Source organism: Haliotis cracherodii, unplaced genomic scaffold (assembly GCF_022045235.1).
Source record: "Haliotis cracherodii isolate W230 unplaced genomic scaffold, xgHalCrac1.p SCAF_3, whole genome shotgun sequence".
NCBI lineage: Eukaryota > Metazoa > Mollusca > Gastropoda > Lepetellida > Haliotidae > Haliotis > Haliotis cracherodii.
The window spans coordinates 10,812,586-10,829,875 of record NW_027266286.1 but is presented as its reverse complement, the minus strand read 5'-3'; the positions used below and the strand labels follow the sequence as shown (position 1 = coordinate 10,829,875).

The 17,290-nt window shown below is 40.2% G+C and overlaps 1 long non-coding RNA gene across 1 annotated transcript in view; it reads right to left on the bottom strand.

The window, feature by feature from the left end:
* Positions 1-7,201, bottom strand: part of LOC139474512 (uncharacterized) — a 43,837-nt gene extending 36,636 nt beyond the window's left edge. The window contains exon 1 of the long non-coding RNA XR_011653986.1: positions 7,162-7,201. This is a non-coding gene — a long non-coding RNA (uncharacterized lncRNA). The remainder of the gene's footprint in view (positions 1-7,161) is intronic.
* Between the last annotated feature and the right edge of the window lie 10,089 nt (positions 7,202-17,290).

The window sequence follows — 17,290 nt, the reverse complement described above, 5'->3', positions numbered from 1 at the left end:
TACATTAGAGATCTACAACTAGTACTGTAAAGAGGACTTGAATTGAAGAGATTCATGACAAGGTTAATGTTGGGTGTATTTCTGTAGGGGAACAAACTATTGCAACTGATGTTGTGTCTTGTTCAATGCAACAGGACAACATTATATATGTCCTTTATGTCTGGTGTTCACGGATAATAGGCACACCACCTCCAAGGGAACATTATTTTGAAGGTGAAACTCTCTCTCTCTCTAACAAAATGATGTATGGTACCCGCCGATGGAACAGTATAGCTGGGCAAGTAACTCTCCTTTCACACTGTGATGAGCTGATACGTTGTATCTATAGTCGTGGAGTACTGTACAAGGTGTGAGAGGACGAAGACTGGAAATTATTGAAGTGGACAGCCCTGTCACGTCGTGATAAGGCACACGGAAAACTGCCTTAAGGGGATCCTTGTTTCTGAGACTCAGTCAATAGTGTATATTTTATGGATCATGTTCAGCAAATATCATCATCACATCACCTCTCATGATGTATGTGCATCTGATGGCCATGCAATATTCAATACGGAAAACCCTACGTCAAGACGTTTCCCTCCCTGTCGCCTTTATCTAACGTCTTATGAAGCACATTGCACCATACTTACATTGTAGGCCCTTCCACATGCCTTTATGATTGAGATAGGAACCCTAAGGCAAATAAGCTAGACACAAATGTCGACCCCCTAACCAAGCAAAAGAAAATGAGACCTTTTGAAATCAAAGGTTGTACTGTCAATATCAAATAGCAGATAAATGTTGCTGGATAAAGTGAATAAGAACTTCTAGTATTTAATCATACATGAGGTATAATAAATTGCGTTCATGTTTTTCCTAATCGGTTACATCAGTTTTGTCATTCTTTCATGGACTATTTTCAGTGTGTGTGTGTGTGTGTGTGTGTGTGTGTGTGTGTGTGTGTGTGTGTGTGTGTGTGTGTGTGTGTGTGTGTGTGTGTGTGTGTGTGTGTGTGTGTGCTCTGTTTTGCTCTTTGTTATTTATGTAGGGTACCAATGCTCCTACATTTTATTTACAACAGTCACGTGCAAGTGTGAATAATAGACCCTTTAGATTTGCTTCCCTTGAAATAAATGTGACTATTTTATCCACGTTTCACAAATTAGACCAAAGTCATCGCCCCTGAAATGGTCACGATTCCTGTTTATTAAACGATGGAAACGGCTGTTTTGTCATCATCAGATTTATTTGACACGCATACACATTACATGTTAATAAAACGTAGATGCCGTCAGCGCTATGAGGATAGCTGAATCTTTACAAATTCTTCTCGGGACCGACATTTTCACAAAAATTTCAAAATTGCGCCAAGATTTTAAATCTCCAGAACCTGACACTTACTTAAATGGTCGCTCTTGCACCACCTCGTTCGTCCATGAGGGTTCAAAACAGCTACATTCATGTTTGAAAAAGAAATTCATTGGCATTCGACAACAACAAAAAGGGATAGTTTCAAAATGAATGACTATAGCTGGAGTATAATAACAGATTTTAAAAGAAAATGGAATTCACAGACACACATGCTTAAGGTCGTGTCCAAGAATGTTGCACTTTTAGTGTGAACACATGTTAAAGGTACTCGCTGAAGCTGGTATGACTACGTGGCCATCTAGCGTGAGAAGTAGTATATTCCAATATGTTTCCAAGTGTTAGTCAGGACAGTGGTTGTGTGAAAGTGCGTATTTCTCTCATTAAACAGAGATTGTACGAATGCTTGAGTCGAGTGTGTACGGTTGATTTGTCCCTAAATCGTTTTTTTATGCTCAATTTATCATTACTAAATTATCGTTGAGAACATTTACTGTCAGACCCATTGCATAATTCTGTTGTTTACACCAAAATCGAATTTGTTGCTAAAGAACTCGTTCATATTCTATTTGAAAAATATATAGTTTAAAGCGTTTCTTGTCATATTTCAACAAACACTGTTAATCCTAATGACACTCACAAATACACACACACTGTAACAACATGAAAGGATAGACGCAAACGTGCACCAACACACATATCACCTAAAATATGAGGCACAGACATACACATGCACACGCACACGCACACGACATGCATACAGGGCCACATATAATAGCTCACGAGTTTATGTAATTACTCACTAAGATCGAATGAATACACGCTCTCCAAACCAACGCATGGACAAGGACGTGTATGTACCACTAGATCACAAAATGGGTAATGGGTACGATATAAAACGTCAACTCCAGACGACAGTCTCAATTATCTACCTAAACAGAGTCCACTGGGCACAAGAAGCAAACTAGCGCTGAAATTCTTATAAAAGGACCACTGAACATCAGTGATGCCACCAGTGTTTGTGAAAAGGGTAGGCATGTTCTGCCCTAGTGGTAGCACCCGCCACTCACTAAATTTGCATTAAAAAATTGTTCATTGCCTTACGCCGCACATACGTACATGTTGTACAAATTACACAAACATTTAAAAGAAGATTTACAAATAATCTGCTGTTGTCAAGATAATGTCGTTGCATATTATATACATTATACTATCTTGTGCAGTCATGTGCTCTTACCCATGACATGGCTGATGACACCTCAGCCATTGTACACAACACAAAGCAACTTGCAGTCTCCTATCTTACATTACGGGGAACATCCCAGTCTGCCTCAAATCATTCATAGGATCCAAAGCTGAGATATTATGTCAAGGCATTCGACAAAGACGGCAATGTACCATCGAATCATCTCTTCCTCATGTCAGATTTGTCAAGGCAAATCATAAACTGTACTTCTGCAAGTGGGCGGAACACTCCACGTTTGCAGCTCGAACCTATTTACCTGCCTGCAGTAAAATCCAAAGCACCTGCTTGCTTCATGCCAACTAGCATTTGAGCCACCATCCAAGACTCAAGCTGATTTCGTTGTGTCCGAGACCAATCCATTGCCACCACACTTTTCAAGGGGTCGCGGGTTGCTCCATATGCAACACGGACATGTGCTCTTGCATCAGGCCAACTCGCGTTTGTTTCATCAATACATTGTACATACATGTACATTCCCATGAAGGACTCTCACGTGTATTTCCATTGTCCGTACCTCGCCTTACTACCTCCAAATCTGTCTTCGTCTCGCTGCACCAGCATTGCCCCAAACAATTATACACTGCCTTGTTTGTGTTTGCTTATGTCCTGCTCTATGACGATGGTCTGTAAATGATCAAGTAGGGTCCAGACAAACCAGCTGTGGACTTTAAGAGCAATGTCCTGCGTAGTCTGGTACCGATTACACACGCAATCCTCCAAGTCACCGATCCTGACTATCCGATCTAATTCCATCGCCTTTTGACTAGTAATAGAGTATTTGGACCTAGTACTATTTAAACCGTGTCTCCAAGGGTATATTGCACTAACAAAATTCGTAAGGCCGGGATGCTCTGGGGACATACAACTATTCTAAAGGAAAGTCGCCATGATCCACCATGCCGGGTTTGAAAGTGTCTTGACAGCCTCGCAAGTGAATCGTTACACTACGTTTGTAACACGCACGCACGTAAGATGCCAGTTGCGCTCGGTTGAAGGCAAGAGAGGCAAATTCACTGACAAAGGTGACAACAGGGCGACCAACAGTTACACAACACCTATTCAAACATTTCCAACAACTCGTGTACCATTAAAACTGTTAACCACGTATACAGGCATGTACTCACGAGTGAGTGAGTGAGTGAGTGAGTGAGTGAGTAAGGTTTTACGCCGCTTTTAGCAATATTCCAGCAACATCATGGCGGGGAACATCAGAAATGGGCTTCACACAATGTACCCATGTCGGGAATCGAACCCGGGTCTTCGGCATCACGAGCGACCGCTTTAACCACTAGGCTACCCGACCCCCCGCATGTACTCATGATCTAACACAATATGAATATATAACGTAGTTGTCCGAATCAGCTATTCCCTGACGGAAATAAAAGCGACAAAATTATTTCCTTTATCACAAGAAAGCCCCGCCAAAAGCAGAATCCATTGCACGATTGTTCATGAATCATGCTCATATAATGATGATACCAAAAGGTGAGTGTACTATTTTATCCGAGAGGGGACATTGCTTTCTCGCCTCCAATAACAACAGTAATAAATTGATAATAAAGCGACCAAACCCTCTCCATATAATAGAGTCGATTGTACAATTCCAACTGTATCATGAGCATGTGTATATGAATCACTATCAAGTAGTAATGATACCAGGTGTTCGCGAGACTATCCGTGGTCCACTGGTGGAACAAACACATGCAACAGCAGGTCAATTGTTCACATGCAAAGACATGGGAACATATGGTACAAGTCAAAATAGAGAATTGCATCGGACATCATTCTTGTCACTGATGTGTCAGTTTGGAAATGTCCTCCACATGTCTACCATAAAACCTATTGACAGCTTTACTGAGGCCTTAAATGCTGTAACCTTTATCAAACAACTTCGTATGACGCTCTTTGAAATCTTGGTAGAAAGAGCATGTTTTATTGTATCTCAAAAGTTTCGAAATGTACCAAAGGCTGGAGCTGCAGGAATATTGCTCGACATGACTATTGACTATTGGAAAGTTGAAGTCATCCCTCTTGTCATACAGTCTTGTGGAGAGTGTATTGTTACTCTGAATCTTTGAGCATAGGTCTAAATATGAAACAGATGAGGCGTTCTCACTGGTCTCCTCTATGTCTAGTTCAGGTGGGTAAATCAGTGGAAGGGAATTGGCTATTTGATTGTTATTGAACGATATCAGATCATCGATATAACCGAAGCATAAGTTAAACCTCTTGGCCAAATTACATTGTTTTGACTTTGCCAATCCGAACAGAAATTCCGATTCATATGTATAAAGAAACAGATCTGCACGGATGCCTTCTTCTTGCCTAAATGTCTTACCCCAAATTTTTAGGTAGATGTTATGAGGAATGAGGAAGTTTCGAATTTCACATATTGATTTCTCAGTAAACTTCAGATGGCATTTGCTTTGGCACGTTTTGTAACAAAAGTCTCATATGGGATAGTGGTGTACAAAGTACAAATCAAATGTTTCGACAGAATGGAACTTGGTTCTTTTCTGAGACTGCAAAGAGTCCACCTGTCTCAAATACGTTCTGTGAAAATAGAGAAAGCCCTTCCTTGATTCTATTCAGGATTAAGGTTAGTCTTTGAGACAAGGGTGTGGTGGCAAATGTTCCTAGACCCATGAATATATCTATCTTTGTGCAGATTTATATGGAGCTTTGGAATCCACTCCCAATCCACGGATTTCTGCGAAAAACTAATTGATTAATTCATGGCCCTAATGCCGTTGGCGCGTGGGGTGTCATGGCAATATTCTCTTAATATATAAAATCTAAATTTCTACTATTCAAAAAATAAGTTGAAGAACCTCCGATTCTTTCATATGACTGTGGATAATCAGTCATGGTTGATTGTATTCCAAAACATAGTCTTATAATTGTGGGTGTTCTTTAACTTGTTTTGAGTAGTATATGAAGTAACAGTGTGAATGCAATACTACTGTTGTCCATAAATGTTATTTTTGACATTTAATTTATGATCAACTTGTATAGTGTTGTTTGTATGAATATATGGTTGTATGCATGCATGATGGATGGATGGATGGATGGATGGATGGATGGATGTGTGCCCGTCTGTCTGACTCACTGTGTATATATGTGGTAGATATTAACATAACCGACATCTGAACGCATATTTGAACCAGACATTTTAATAGAAAGAGAACTGTTATGTAACTGAAAAGTCTTGCTTAAACAAAACTGTAATAAAATCGGATATCTGGTCTCACCTGGCGGGAAAGCCAACTTAACCTCAGTTAAACTGTATTTTACAAGTACTTTAGCATTGAACGGAATTTCCGAAGACAGCTGATTGCAAGGAATTATATGGACGCATTCCATGTCTTTTGTCCAATGAATAAGTGTACGGGTTTTTGACACTCACAAAAGTCGTATATATGTTGGTTTTACACCGCTTTTAGCAATATTCCAGCAACATCATGGCGGGGAACACCAGAAATTGGCTTCACACATTGTACCCATGTCGGGAATCGAGCCCGGGTCTTCAGCGTGACGAGCGAAGGCTTTAACCACTAGGCTACCCGACCGCCCCCATATATTTATTAAGGAAAACATAACAGTTTGTTATAATTTGTGAGCATCATAATCAATGTAATTGTCATTCCTAAATCGGACTAGTGCGTATTCGGCGTCATCTAAATCTGTTCACCGACAAAATAATTCTTTGGACAATGCAAAAAATACAAACAGTGGCTGATAATATTGACAATTATTTGTCAATGTATTATCTACGTGTAATTCATTATTTGTTCCAGTTCAATGTGTCCTTCAAAGTTTCCGTTTTCAGATTGAAGGAAGGATGGGGTAGTATAATAATATGATTAGCGAAAAACATTCACAAGTATCCAAGGCCATGTTTAAACAGGGAGAGATATAACTAATATCATCCTACACAACGCCCGTGTCGATGACGGTGGTAGAGGGTGGTAGTCAAAACACAAAAAACTCCAATAAAGGAGCAATTAAGTTTTGCAATAAATCGAGAATAATACGCGGAGTTTTTGCAAAATAAAATCATTTTTCGTTGTGTATTTGAATCTTTCTAATTTTATCAAATACAAGAAGATAAACACACGCGTGCATGCAAACGAAACGAGATAGCATTCTGTATGGTGTATCTATATCTTATGTACATACCCATAACAGGAGAACGTAAATGCTTCTATCTACCGAAGAAAGACAGTCATGCTCTCTTCTTGAAATATGTTTTGTGTGCGTGCGTTCGTGTGCGTGTGTGCGTGTGGACAGCTTAAAATTCTTTAATTATTTGTCAGTTCAGACTTGGGAGACCCACACCGCGTTTCCATCATTGGATCATAATCAGGGATTCAAACCCATAATGAGCGGATCAGTTACGTCAGGTAACTCGACACAGCGGTTTGTGGAACCTTAGGCCTCTGGGCAACCTATGTCCCAGACACAGGTAAAACAAAGAAAAAAGAATAATGCTAAGAAGTACATTTATACATATTATATTGACAACTCAAATAGTAAATTTGTTTACATTCACCCTTTTCTTAGCTTACCTTTTCCGGCAACCGTTTTCCCACCAGTCAAACAGACTGCCACAGACAGAGATAACATCAGGTGGAGTTGCATTGCTGGTTTCGGACAGGACAGAACTGTTTATCAAATGGGGAGTTTCACCTAATACATAGGAATCATGAGTTTCAAGCTTATATAAGCTTGGATAAAGTATGGAAACACCAAATCACTGCTCACATGTGACAGATGTTCCTGGTGTGTTTCCTCCACTGCACATGCGTCATACGCATCTGCTACTTGTCCCATGTTTATCACTGATTCCACGACTGCAAACTGAAACATCTGTTTGGTTACAAACAATGATCCACGATTGAGGCAGGGTTATCCAATCAAACATCACATACATGCCCTTCTCCGGGTGTAGGCGATTTACAAGAGTATAACTTCAAACTTAGAATACTACTTTCTCAAAATTCAAAATTGCGCTTTCTTGTTCGGCCATTTTCACATCTTATCCTCTCTGAAATGTTAGCGTAAGCAAGCCAGCATATCTGCAAGGATGTGTTGAGGGGTGTGCGAAAACCCTTCTATAATCATAAGAAATCAGGGACGATCGGGTAGCCTAGCGGTTAAAGCGTTCGCTCGTCACGATGAAGACCCGGGTCCAATTCCCGACATGAGTACAATGTGTGAAGCCCATTTCTGGTGTCCCCCGCCGTGATATTGCTGGAATATTGCTAAAAGCGGCGTAAAACTATACTCACTCACTCATAAGAAATCTCTGCTTTTAGCAGAGTCCATTTTACAATTCCGACAGTTTCATAAGCAGGTGATTATGAACCCGTAATAAAACCAGCGTTGGCGACAATGTGAGGGTATCCTTCCCAAAGGTTGGCACCCGTCATAAACACATGCAACGTCAAGCTGCTCATTTGTTAAAAAAGGGGCGCTGCAAATTATATATTTGATTTATATACAAAACATTTGCAATTAATTTTGAATGCATTACTGTGATTATTTGTAAAAACATTGACCACATAAGTATGATATATTGAGTATATATTGATGTCATTAGAGATTTTAGCCATGTTGACGGCTAGGCTACCGGGGTGCTGTCCAGAGGTGGGTCCATATCCAGAAATGTTCGGAATGGTTCAATGTATAAGTGTGTCAAGTTTGGTGCTTTTCACCCAAAGTGCCCACTAGGAGGCCTTAACCACCCACTAGGAGGGCAACTGGAGAGAAGGATGTGAGTAGGAATAATCAATATGAATCACAAACGTGTGAGTTCATACAACACCAGGGGATAGATAACATATGATATTTATACAGTGGATGATACTGTACACCAGTGGACAACATTTGATACAATCGCTAATAATTGCCACACAGATGCATTATGTTAAATCCGATAGCTGGCAACAGATGACGGGAGATAATATCCTTCTCATTTACAATCGTCTGAAAGTGTGAGAAGTTTAGCTTTTTAACGTTGTGTATCACTGGCAATAAAAGGGTTCGATCATGCGCTGCAACCATACATTCTTATCATGTGGTATCCAAATGTTACCATAATTATCATTTCATCCATGTATTGATCACTCGCTTGCTGTTAGCGCTGTCCGATGTACCAGATGTCCCATGCGTTTAATTGCCCAATTCATATTTTTGTTACAAGGTGAGGTGAAATGGGGCTTAACGCCGCGTCCAAGATTATTGCACTTAAATGGCGACGTGCATGCACGTGTATGTGTGTGTGTGTGGCTGCTTGTACTAGTCCGGACTGATGCCGATTTATAGTGCTAGCTCACTGAGATACCATGCCGCAGTTTAACATGAATACCCCACTCATACACAGTATACTGACTCCGAGCTGACCAGTCCTTGTTTTAGCCCCTTAATGCCGAGCGCCAGACAGGGTAATAATACGTACAATCTTTTAACGTCTTTTGGTATGACGCGGCTGGGGATCGAACCCCGGACCTTCCGCTCTCCGGGCGGACACTCTACCATTAGACCACGGAGGCGGTCTTATGTTACAAAGAGAAGTATTGATTGATATTGTTTATTTTGATATTATTTTGTTTTATTATTGATATTTGTTGATATTTACAGGTCATACGAAAACAATAGTTTTCCTTAAGTTTCAACTATTAGCACCAGTTCGGATAGGTTGCACTTTCATTTAAATTAGTTGGCAAGTCGAATTAAGAGATAAACATACTGTGTTTTCAATGTAGAGCTAGGTTACCTGTAGATTTGGTGCCTGGCCGTCTGCTGGCTTTGCCCACCGCTCTGTGCTGCGGTGTAATGACGCCGCGGTTTCAAAAACGTATACATTGTATCAAACGTGTTACAACGTTCTTGATTCTTCACACAGCGTAACCAAATTGTATAACATTCAACTCGACTACGTAAATTCAGGAAATCCAAAAAGATCTCTGCACTATCTGACATCGGTATTTTAAGTTTGCTACTTTTCTACATTAATCGTAATATCAAAGCACCCGAATGTGACAGGTCAAGTAAGCGCAAATGGCAAATAATTTATATCATTGGAAAGTATATATCCAAACGGTTATAGGCAATAGGCGTTTATGTCGAAGTACACTTTCATTTAGAATTATATTTACTGTAAAAAATCCCGATAGATACCTCTTTATTAATATTTGGAATCTCGTGCGAAAGCGCTCGGTTCAAAATTATAATAAAGAGGCATCTACTCTACAGTGGGACTACATCAAATTTCAAAACACAGTTAGTTTATCTCCTAATTGTATACCAGTTGCTTAGATTGATGCTCATGGTGTCAATCATTGGATCGTCTATTCCAGACTCGAATATTTACAGACCATTAGAAACTATTGTAGAATTACATCCAGATAATTATGTTATTTCCATGTCAATCTTCTATCATTGCTTAAGACACTCGATGAAGCTGGTGGGACAACGTGGGTATATAGTGTTGGAAACAGTTTATTTCAACATGGTGTCGGAGTCTCACTCAGGACAGTGGTTGTGTGAAAGTGTGTATTTGTCGCATTAATCAGAAATTTGGGTCAGGTTTGTATTGTTGGTTTGTCTTCCAAATGTTTTTATTATATATATCTATTATTACTAAATGATCGTTGACAACATTTACTGTCGGTCGGTAATTCTGCTGTTCACACCACCAGGATCGGATTTTTTCCTAAAAGAACTCATTCTAATTCTATGTGAAAAGCATCAAGTTTAAGGCACCGCCCGTCTATATGTTTCTACGGAATATGGCAAGACTGCTTACAAAGTTGTCAGTCCTACTGACTTTTGTCTTCCAAGAGGTGAACACGTTAACTTATTTCATTCTGACGAATATACACCCAAGCTCACAATCGCATTGGGAATAATACTCAGAAAGAAATCAACAGTTGCTTTCGTTACGCATTGATTCATCCCATGTCACAACAGCAGTGATGGAGGCTGGGGCAGCTGACAGAAACATATCGCCATAACGTTCTGAAACTGGTCCTAGTTATTCAACTCAACATTATGTTCATGAACAAGCAATGAGCAACTGTTTTTGTCAGTCGACCATTTGGACGTTGCATACTTAATTGAAACCAGTGTGTAAAACGTGAGTGAGTTAAAATTTTACATCGCATCTGCAATACTGCAGGTATATTGCGATCAGTGTGTAACGACTCACTGTCAGTGTGAACTACTGGGGCATAACAATTACATCTCTCTTCTGACATTCTAAACTAGTTGTTAACAAACTACAAAGGATGTTAATGTTTGTCAATTTCATTGATGAATAGTAGTAGCATCAGTGAGTTAGTGAGTGAGGTGTGTTTTACGCCGCTGTTAACAGCATTCCAGTTATATCAAGGCGTGTCAGCTTAATATGGGAGGAAAGCCACGGAGGTTTTTAACCCTCTTGTGAAACCCTGGAGAACGGGTATGGTGCTGAGAGACCTAGAAACATCATCAGGGCGGATCGGGATTCGAACCCACAATTAAAGATTTCTGGCGTGCACAAGGGACAATATTCTGCACAGCGAACGTTGTAGCCTTAGGCAACTGGGCAATTCGTACCACCAGTGTAGACACAAGGTCACACGTACCGAGTGAGTTAGTGGGTAATTGACGGAACTCATTTTGCTCTAATAGTTTGCCGTCACTCTAATGCACTCATACAAAGTAAAAATTTATTCTTCAGTTAACATTATGCTGTCACTTATTGATGCGGTATTTTTAAAGTGAGTGAGTAAGTGAGTTGGGTTTAACGCCGCTTTTTTAACATTATTCCAGTTATATCACGGCGTGTCAGCTTAATGTGGGAGGAAAGCCCGAAGTGATGCAGGTCTCAGACGTTTACCACTTCTGTGAAACCCACGAGCACGGGTATGGTGCTGACAAACCTAGAAACATAATAGGGGTGAACCGGGATTCGAACCCACAATGATAGGTTTCTGGTGTGTCCAGGGGACGCAACTCTGCACAGCGAATCGCGGCGCCTTAGACGACTGGGCCTCCCGTGCCCCCTATTTTTAAAGCAGAACTCCTATTAAATGTTACCAACGTTCCCTGGTTTTAATATTATTTGTTACCAGTCAATATAGATATATGTAAATATAGATATAAGATTTCTTCTATGATGTATTACATACATGCTGTTAGGTTATATGTGTCACATATGAACTGCCAAGTTGGGGACTGTAAAAAGACTGCTGGGACTTGATTACAATATTTTGGTTATTTACAATAAGCTGTATAGAAATAACACACAAGAAGACATCTACATAAGAACCGTTGTATGAACATTGCAATCGTCAATGAACATGGTTTATCATTGTGGGGAAATGCGTATGGAGCACAAAATTGCAAACTTTTACTGTTTTCAGATGGTGCTTGTTTATGTTTTACAGCATTTGGATGTCTACATCCTGGAATATCACGTGTCATATGCCCCATCACGATCACTGCACCATGAGGCAGCCAACACCTATACGTATGTTGTGTTTGTCTGCGTGATAAGTAGATGTGTGAAGTTTTCCTATCCAGCGATAAATCGATAGCACTCCACCAACGTATGTGTTACTGTTGCAATCAGATGTCAATCGAGAGGCGTTTCATAGGGAATATATATAATACGTTGTTGTCAAGTCATGAAGTAATTGCGTTTCTAAGTATGTACTGCAAATATAGCTTATGTTTCATCGATATTTCCTTTGGAGTCCATACAAACAATCTAAACTGTAATGTAGTCATTACACCTTATAGCAACCACTCATGATCATGATTAAAACGTGTATGACCAATATAATGAATCACAATATGTTTTTCTGCCAGTGAGTGAGTGAGTGTAGTAAAAGACAGCGACATCCAAGCCATCGGTGCACATTGCCTGACAAACCCCCCTCCCTATCCCCCACCCCCACCACACACACACACACAAACAAAGAAAGTACATCGTACATGTTGCATATATGATGAGAATGAACCTTTTTTCGTTCGTTTTATAGACACAATGTAACGGAAAACACTTCACCAATTACAACGACAGTAAGTCTATAAGTAAACGTACAATTACATTGAAGTATATGATGACAATCACTAGATCTGTTCTCGATCTGTAATTCTGTAATTTAATCTGTACGTGTGTTAACGCGCTAACTTGGTTTATTTCATCAGTGTAATGCCAATCCAATCAAAACAAGTTCGGGCCTTTGAGGCACGTGGCTGTACAAATTCACTCACTCACTTACTCATTCGCGTTGTGGGTAATAAATCATTTTAGAAAACCCACCCGGGGATGCACTATTGCCTTCAGGTAGCTGATGTGGTGCATCTGAAATGTATAGTGTACGACAAACAGCGGTAAATCAATAAAGGTGTGTACTCTTGATAATTTGGAGCCATTTGCAACATGTTGGTGGATACTGTTTATATTAATGATTGATACAGTATATAGCTTTAAAGAGACAACACGGGAAATCCATTTTATGGTACTTTATTTTAGACACATGTTGAATCGGTCTTTTAAGTGTTCACGTTCACCGGTAATTACCAGTCTTTTACTGGTACAATTAGGCTTAGACCGGTAATTCATGTCACTGCCAGTCCCGGTGGACCGGCAAAGAAAGTACCTTATAAATCCTTGCCTTTGAACCAAACATCGGCGATATTCATATAAGTATATGTTTCGAATGAAGTCAGCTCGTATGTTACCATCTGGGTTTCCGCTTGTTTATTTTTAGTGCAAGCAAATCACATTTCGCTTTGCTTTGAGGTGAACTATATATTTGCAGCAACTTTGGCTTGAAATATTTAAAAAAAGGAGAATAATGTGACTGAACTTTATGTAAATGACATGTCGTTTTAATGAAGTTACTTCAGAGATGACGTCACAGCATTTAACATGATGTTGAAAGAATTAAAACCAGGTAATTCTCATACTTTTTTTATTTGCTAAAAGTTGGGACTGACAAAAATAAGGGGGGACTGGTAATGTTTAGAGTTGCAGTCCCGATGGACTGGTCGTTTCAAAAGTTAACGGGAGCACTGAGTCTTTTTCTAAGCAGGTATCCAAAAAACTGTGACCACAGCCCCTATCTTAATGGGGTGTTACCGTTGTCGTAGGTCTTGACGACAACGTGGTCACCCGTGTTGACAGGAAAGGAAGCACTCATGGTGATGCTGTCATAGGCGCTAGGAACGGTTACAATTGCTTTCCGAGAACCCTGTGCAACCAGCTGGAAATCGGAATTACCTGCACGAGTTGTTTGTAAAATTGTCCTCAACTGATAGTAACCTGAAAATGTAAATTGTATTTTTCCCTGTATCTAAATTTCAATAGACACTATTGTTAACGCACAACTGATTTTTCCTTTCGCAGTTTATGTGACACAATGTACTGAGATATGAGGGAAAGTTGGGTTGATGTGATGTTGTAGGGTCCAAAGCTTAAACGATGTTCCCAGAAACGGCGTTACCACAACACAGTCACCCGATTACCTGACATGCAAAGGTTATGCACTTAGCTCGTAGAAAGTCACACGTTGGATACATGTCACGGTTGGACCGAACAAGGGTTGACAAAATACCGGTTATCACCTTTGACACTTGGTTGTCCAGGGTGATTATATGATTTAATGACATCAACATGAATATTTGATGAAAGAAATGATGTTTCTAAAGTAGCTGCACCATACCCGTGCTCGTGGGTTTCACCGAAGTGGTAAACGTCAGAGACCTGCATCACTTCGGGCTTTCCCCCTCCCCACATTAAGCTGACACGCCGTAATAAAGCTGGAATACTGTTAAAAGCGGCGTTAAACCCAACTCACTCACTCACACATTTCGTTCACCAACAAGACCCTGTACGAAACTGACGTTTGTATGACTCTTGGGCAAGTAAAAACCCACAACAAATTGTGCTGGCGCAACGGGAAGACATCCTGTTTCTTAAATGTGTTTAAAATGCAACGAAGCAGTAAACGCCAGCATGTAATACACTTCCTTGTCTGTCCCCAAACAAAGAGAGTCAGAAAGCAAACCAGACGCCACACATTTTCCCTGGTGATGACGACGATGGGCCTCACGGACTTCATTGTACAAGTCTAAATCGAGAATGAATAAATAGACTTATGTTTATGAGTTAAAAGACGAAGAAATATTTCATTAGACTGTAGCTAATGCAGTCGGTGTCTGCAAGCATAACAAATTACACAGTTCAGTAAAAAATAACATCATGAGACAACGAAAATGACGGAAACCACTTCGAAAGCTCAAGTTGTAGTGACGTTTTGTGCTAGGTTTCTTAATTGTTAAAAAATAAAGCTTTTGATGATATCTTCACTACTCTTGCATTTTGTTTATGCATTAGGTATTCAGCGACATCATATTCCTGATCATTTCTTAAAGCCTCAAGAAGATCTGGTATCATCAATATTTGATACATAAACACATGCGTATGATATTTTCAGAATTGTACAACGGTTTAAGGAGATATCTCTAAAGATAATAGAAATTGGGGCACGGGTGGCCAAGTCGTCTAAGGCGCTGCGATTCGCTGTGCAGAGTTGTGTCCCTTGGGCACGCCAGAAACCTATGATTGTGGGTTCGAATCCCGGTTCGCCCCCATTATGTTTCTAGGTTTGTCAGCACCACGTCCGTGCTCGTGGGCTTCACCGAAGTGGTAAACGTCTGAGACCTGCATCACTTCGGGCTTTCCTCCCACATTAAGCTGACACGCCGTGATATAACTGGAATACTGTTAAAAGCGGCGTTAAACCCAACTCACTCACTCACCCATAGAAATGAATTTATTTAAATGAATTTATTATTACCACGAAGGTGTCCTCATTCGTTCCTAATCTATCCAAACATATACATGCAGAGATATGACACCTGTTTAGTTCAAGGTCTATCTCGCTGTGACAGGCTGCAAGTTTAGATGGCCACCAAGTCCAGAGTGATACCATCAGCCTGGTGTCTCGCCTCACAGCAGGTTCAACAATGCAGCGTTCCGTAAGACAGGACATGAGCACCTGCATGTTTAGGTTGACTGCGCGCAGTAAGGTAATCGAAACTATTGTGCTGTCAAGTATGACTATCTGGTTGCTCGGGTAGAATGATGAGATTCTCGACTTCCTGGTTGTTCATGCGAATTCATACCTCTTCTATGTTGCAAAAACATTTTTCTCAAATGTGTTTTTCTTTACTTGTAAGAAGCAGAATCTCAGCATCTTGTACGCAGCTGACGAAAATACAAAATTAACATATCGTTTTCAGTTTCATCAAAATCAGTAAACGTGCTCTAGTGTCAGTGGAACATCTGGTCATCACTTGATTATTTAGTCAAGACACCATTGTTTACAAGCCGCCGGACCCGCGAAGATCCGGGTTAGAATAGCTTTTCAGGAAACTATGCTTGTGGTACGAGGCGACTAACGGACAGACAGACAGACAGACAGACATTTTATTTATGTCTCACTGAGTGTACAGCATTATTTACAACAATAATCAAGGTACATATAAACTAGTACACACACCATTCCTGATGGAATTATGAGAGACTAAAACGATATAAAAGACATTTATACAAGGTTGAGAAGATAACACATAAAGTGTGATACTTAAGATTTATACCCAAGGTTTCGACGACAGGTAAGTATAAAATAGGCGTTTTTGGCGACATGTTTAATGATATCGACGGGGGAGAATAAAAAGCATGATTGATCTACATCATTCAGAATTATTCTTTAACATCTCGATCAATATTATCGAGAAAATTGCGGAGATCATCATACACGGGACATTAAAAAAACAACTTTTTTTATTTCATTTTCTACGTCATTACAAGACAGAGGACAAATTCGCTGTTCTAACGGCAGGTTTCCAAAACGCCCAGTCTCCAGTCTTATGGCAAGCACTCCGCACCTGATTTTAGCTAGTGCACTACGATGTGACTTTGGTAAGACTGTGGTTACATTAGATTCTGCAGATTCATCATGTTTTACATTATGCCCCCATTCACCCACAACTCTTGTACAATATGCATTCTAAGCGTCAGACACAATAGATTGTGGTACAAACATATTTGTACTATAGAACATAGAAACATCAAGCTTATTTAAGAAATCTCGTACACAATAGCTCCAGTTTCTACAACTTCGTGTCTGTTGGCTATCACTTCACATATAGTCACACAGGTTTAGCCTTCCTTCATCCATGTTAACTATTCGCCCCCAGCGGCCGTGTACAGCTCTCCATTGACTAACTGTACAAGGTGTCCACCTGATCTCTCCGTTTGCATCGTTATTCGGGATATATTTTCCTACCCCAAAGAAAAATCTACAGGACCGGTTCTGCACCATGGTCACTACACTGTAAGTCTTTGATTCCCCATATTGCCGCTCCATACGTAATAACTGGAAGGACGACAGATTCATAAAGTTTAGTATATGCATTGTAAGGGAGACCACTCATAGCTTTTTGAAATAACCAATCCTAAAGCCCTGCTAGCAGACTGGGATGCAGCTACTTCAGTGGCACAGTAATCTAGGTGTTCCTGTGGTACAAATCCAAGGTACTTATATTTATCTGCAGTGTCGAGGACAACATCACCACAGGAGAGCTGGGTCTTCGTTTCGGGGACTGATGGGTTGCGGAAGTGACGACTTTGGA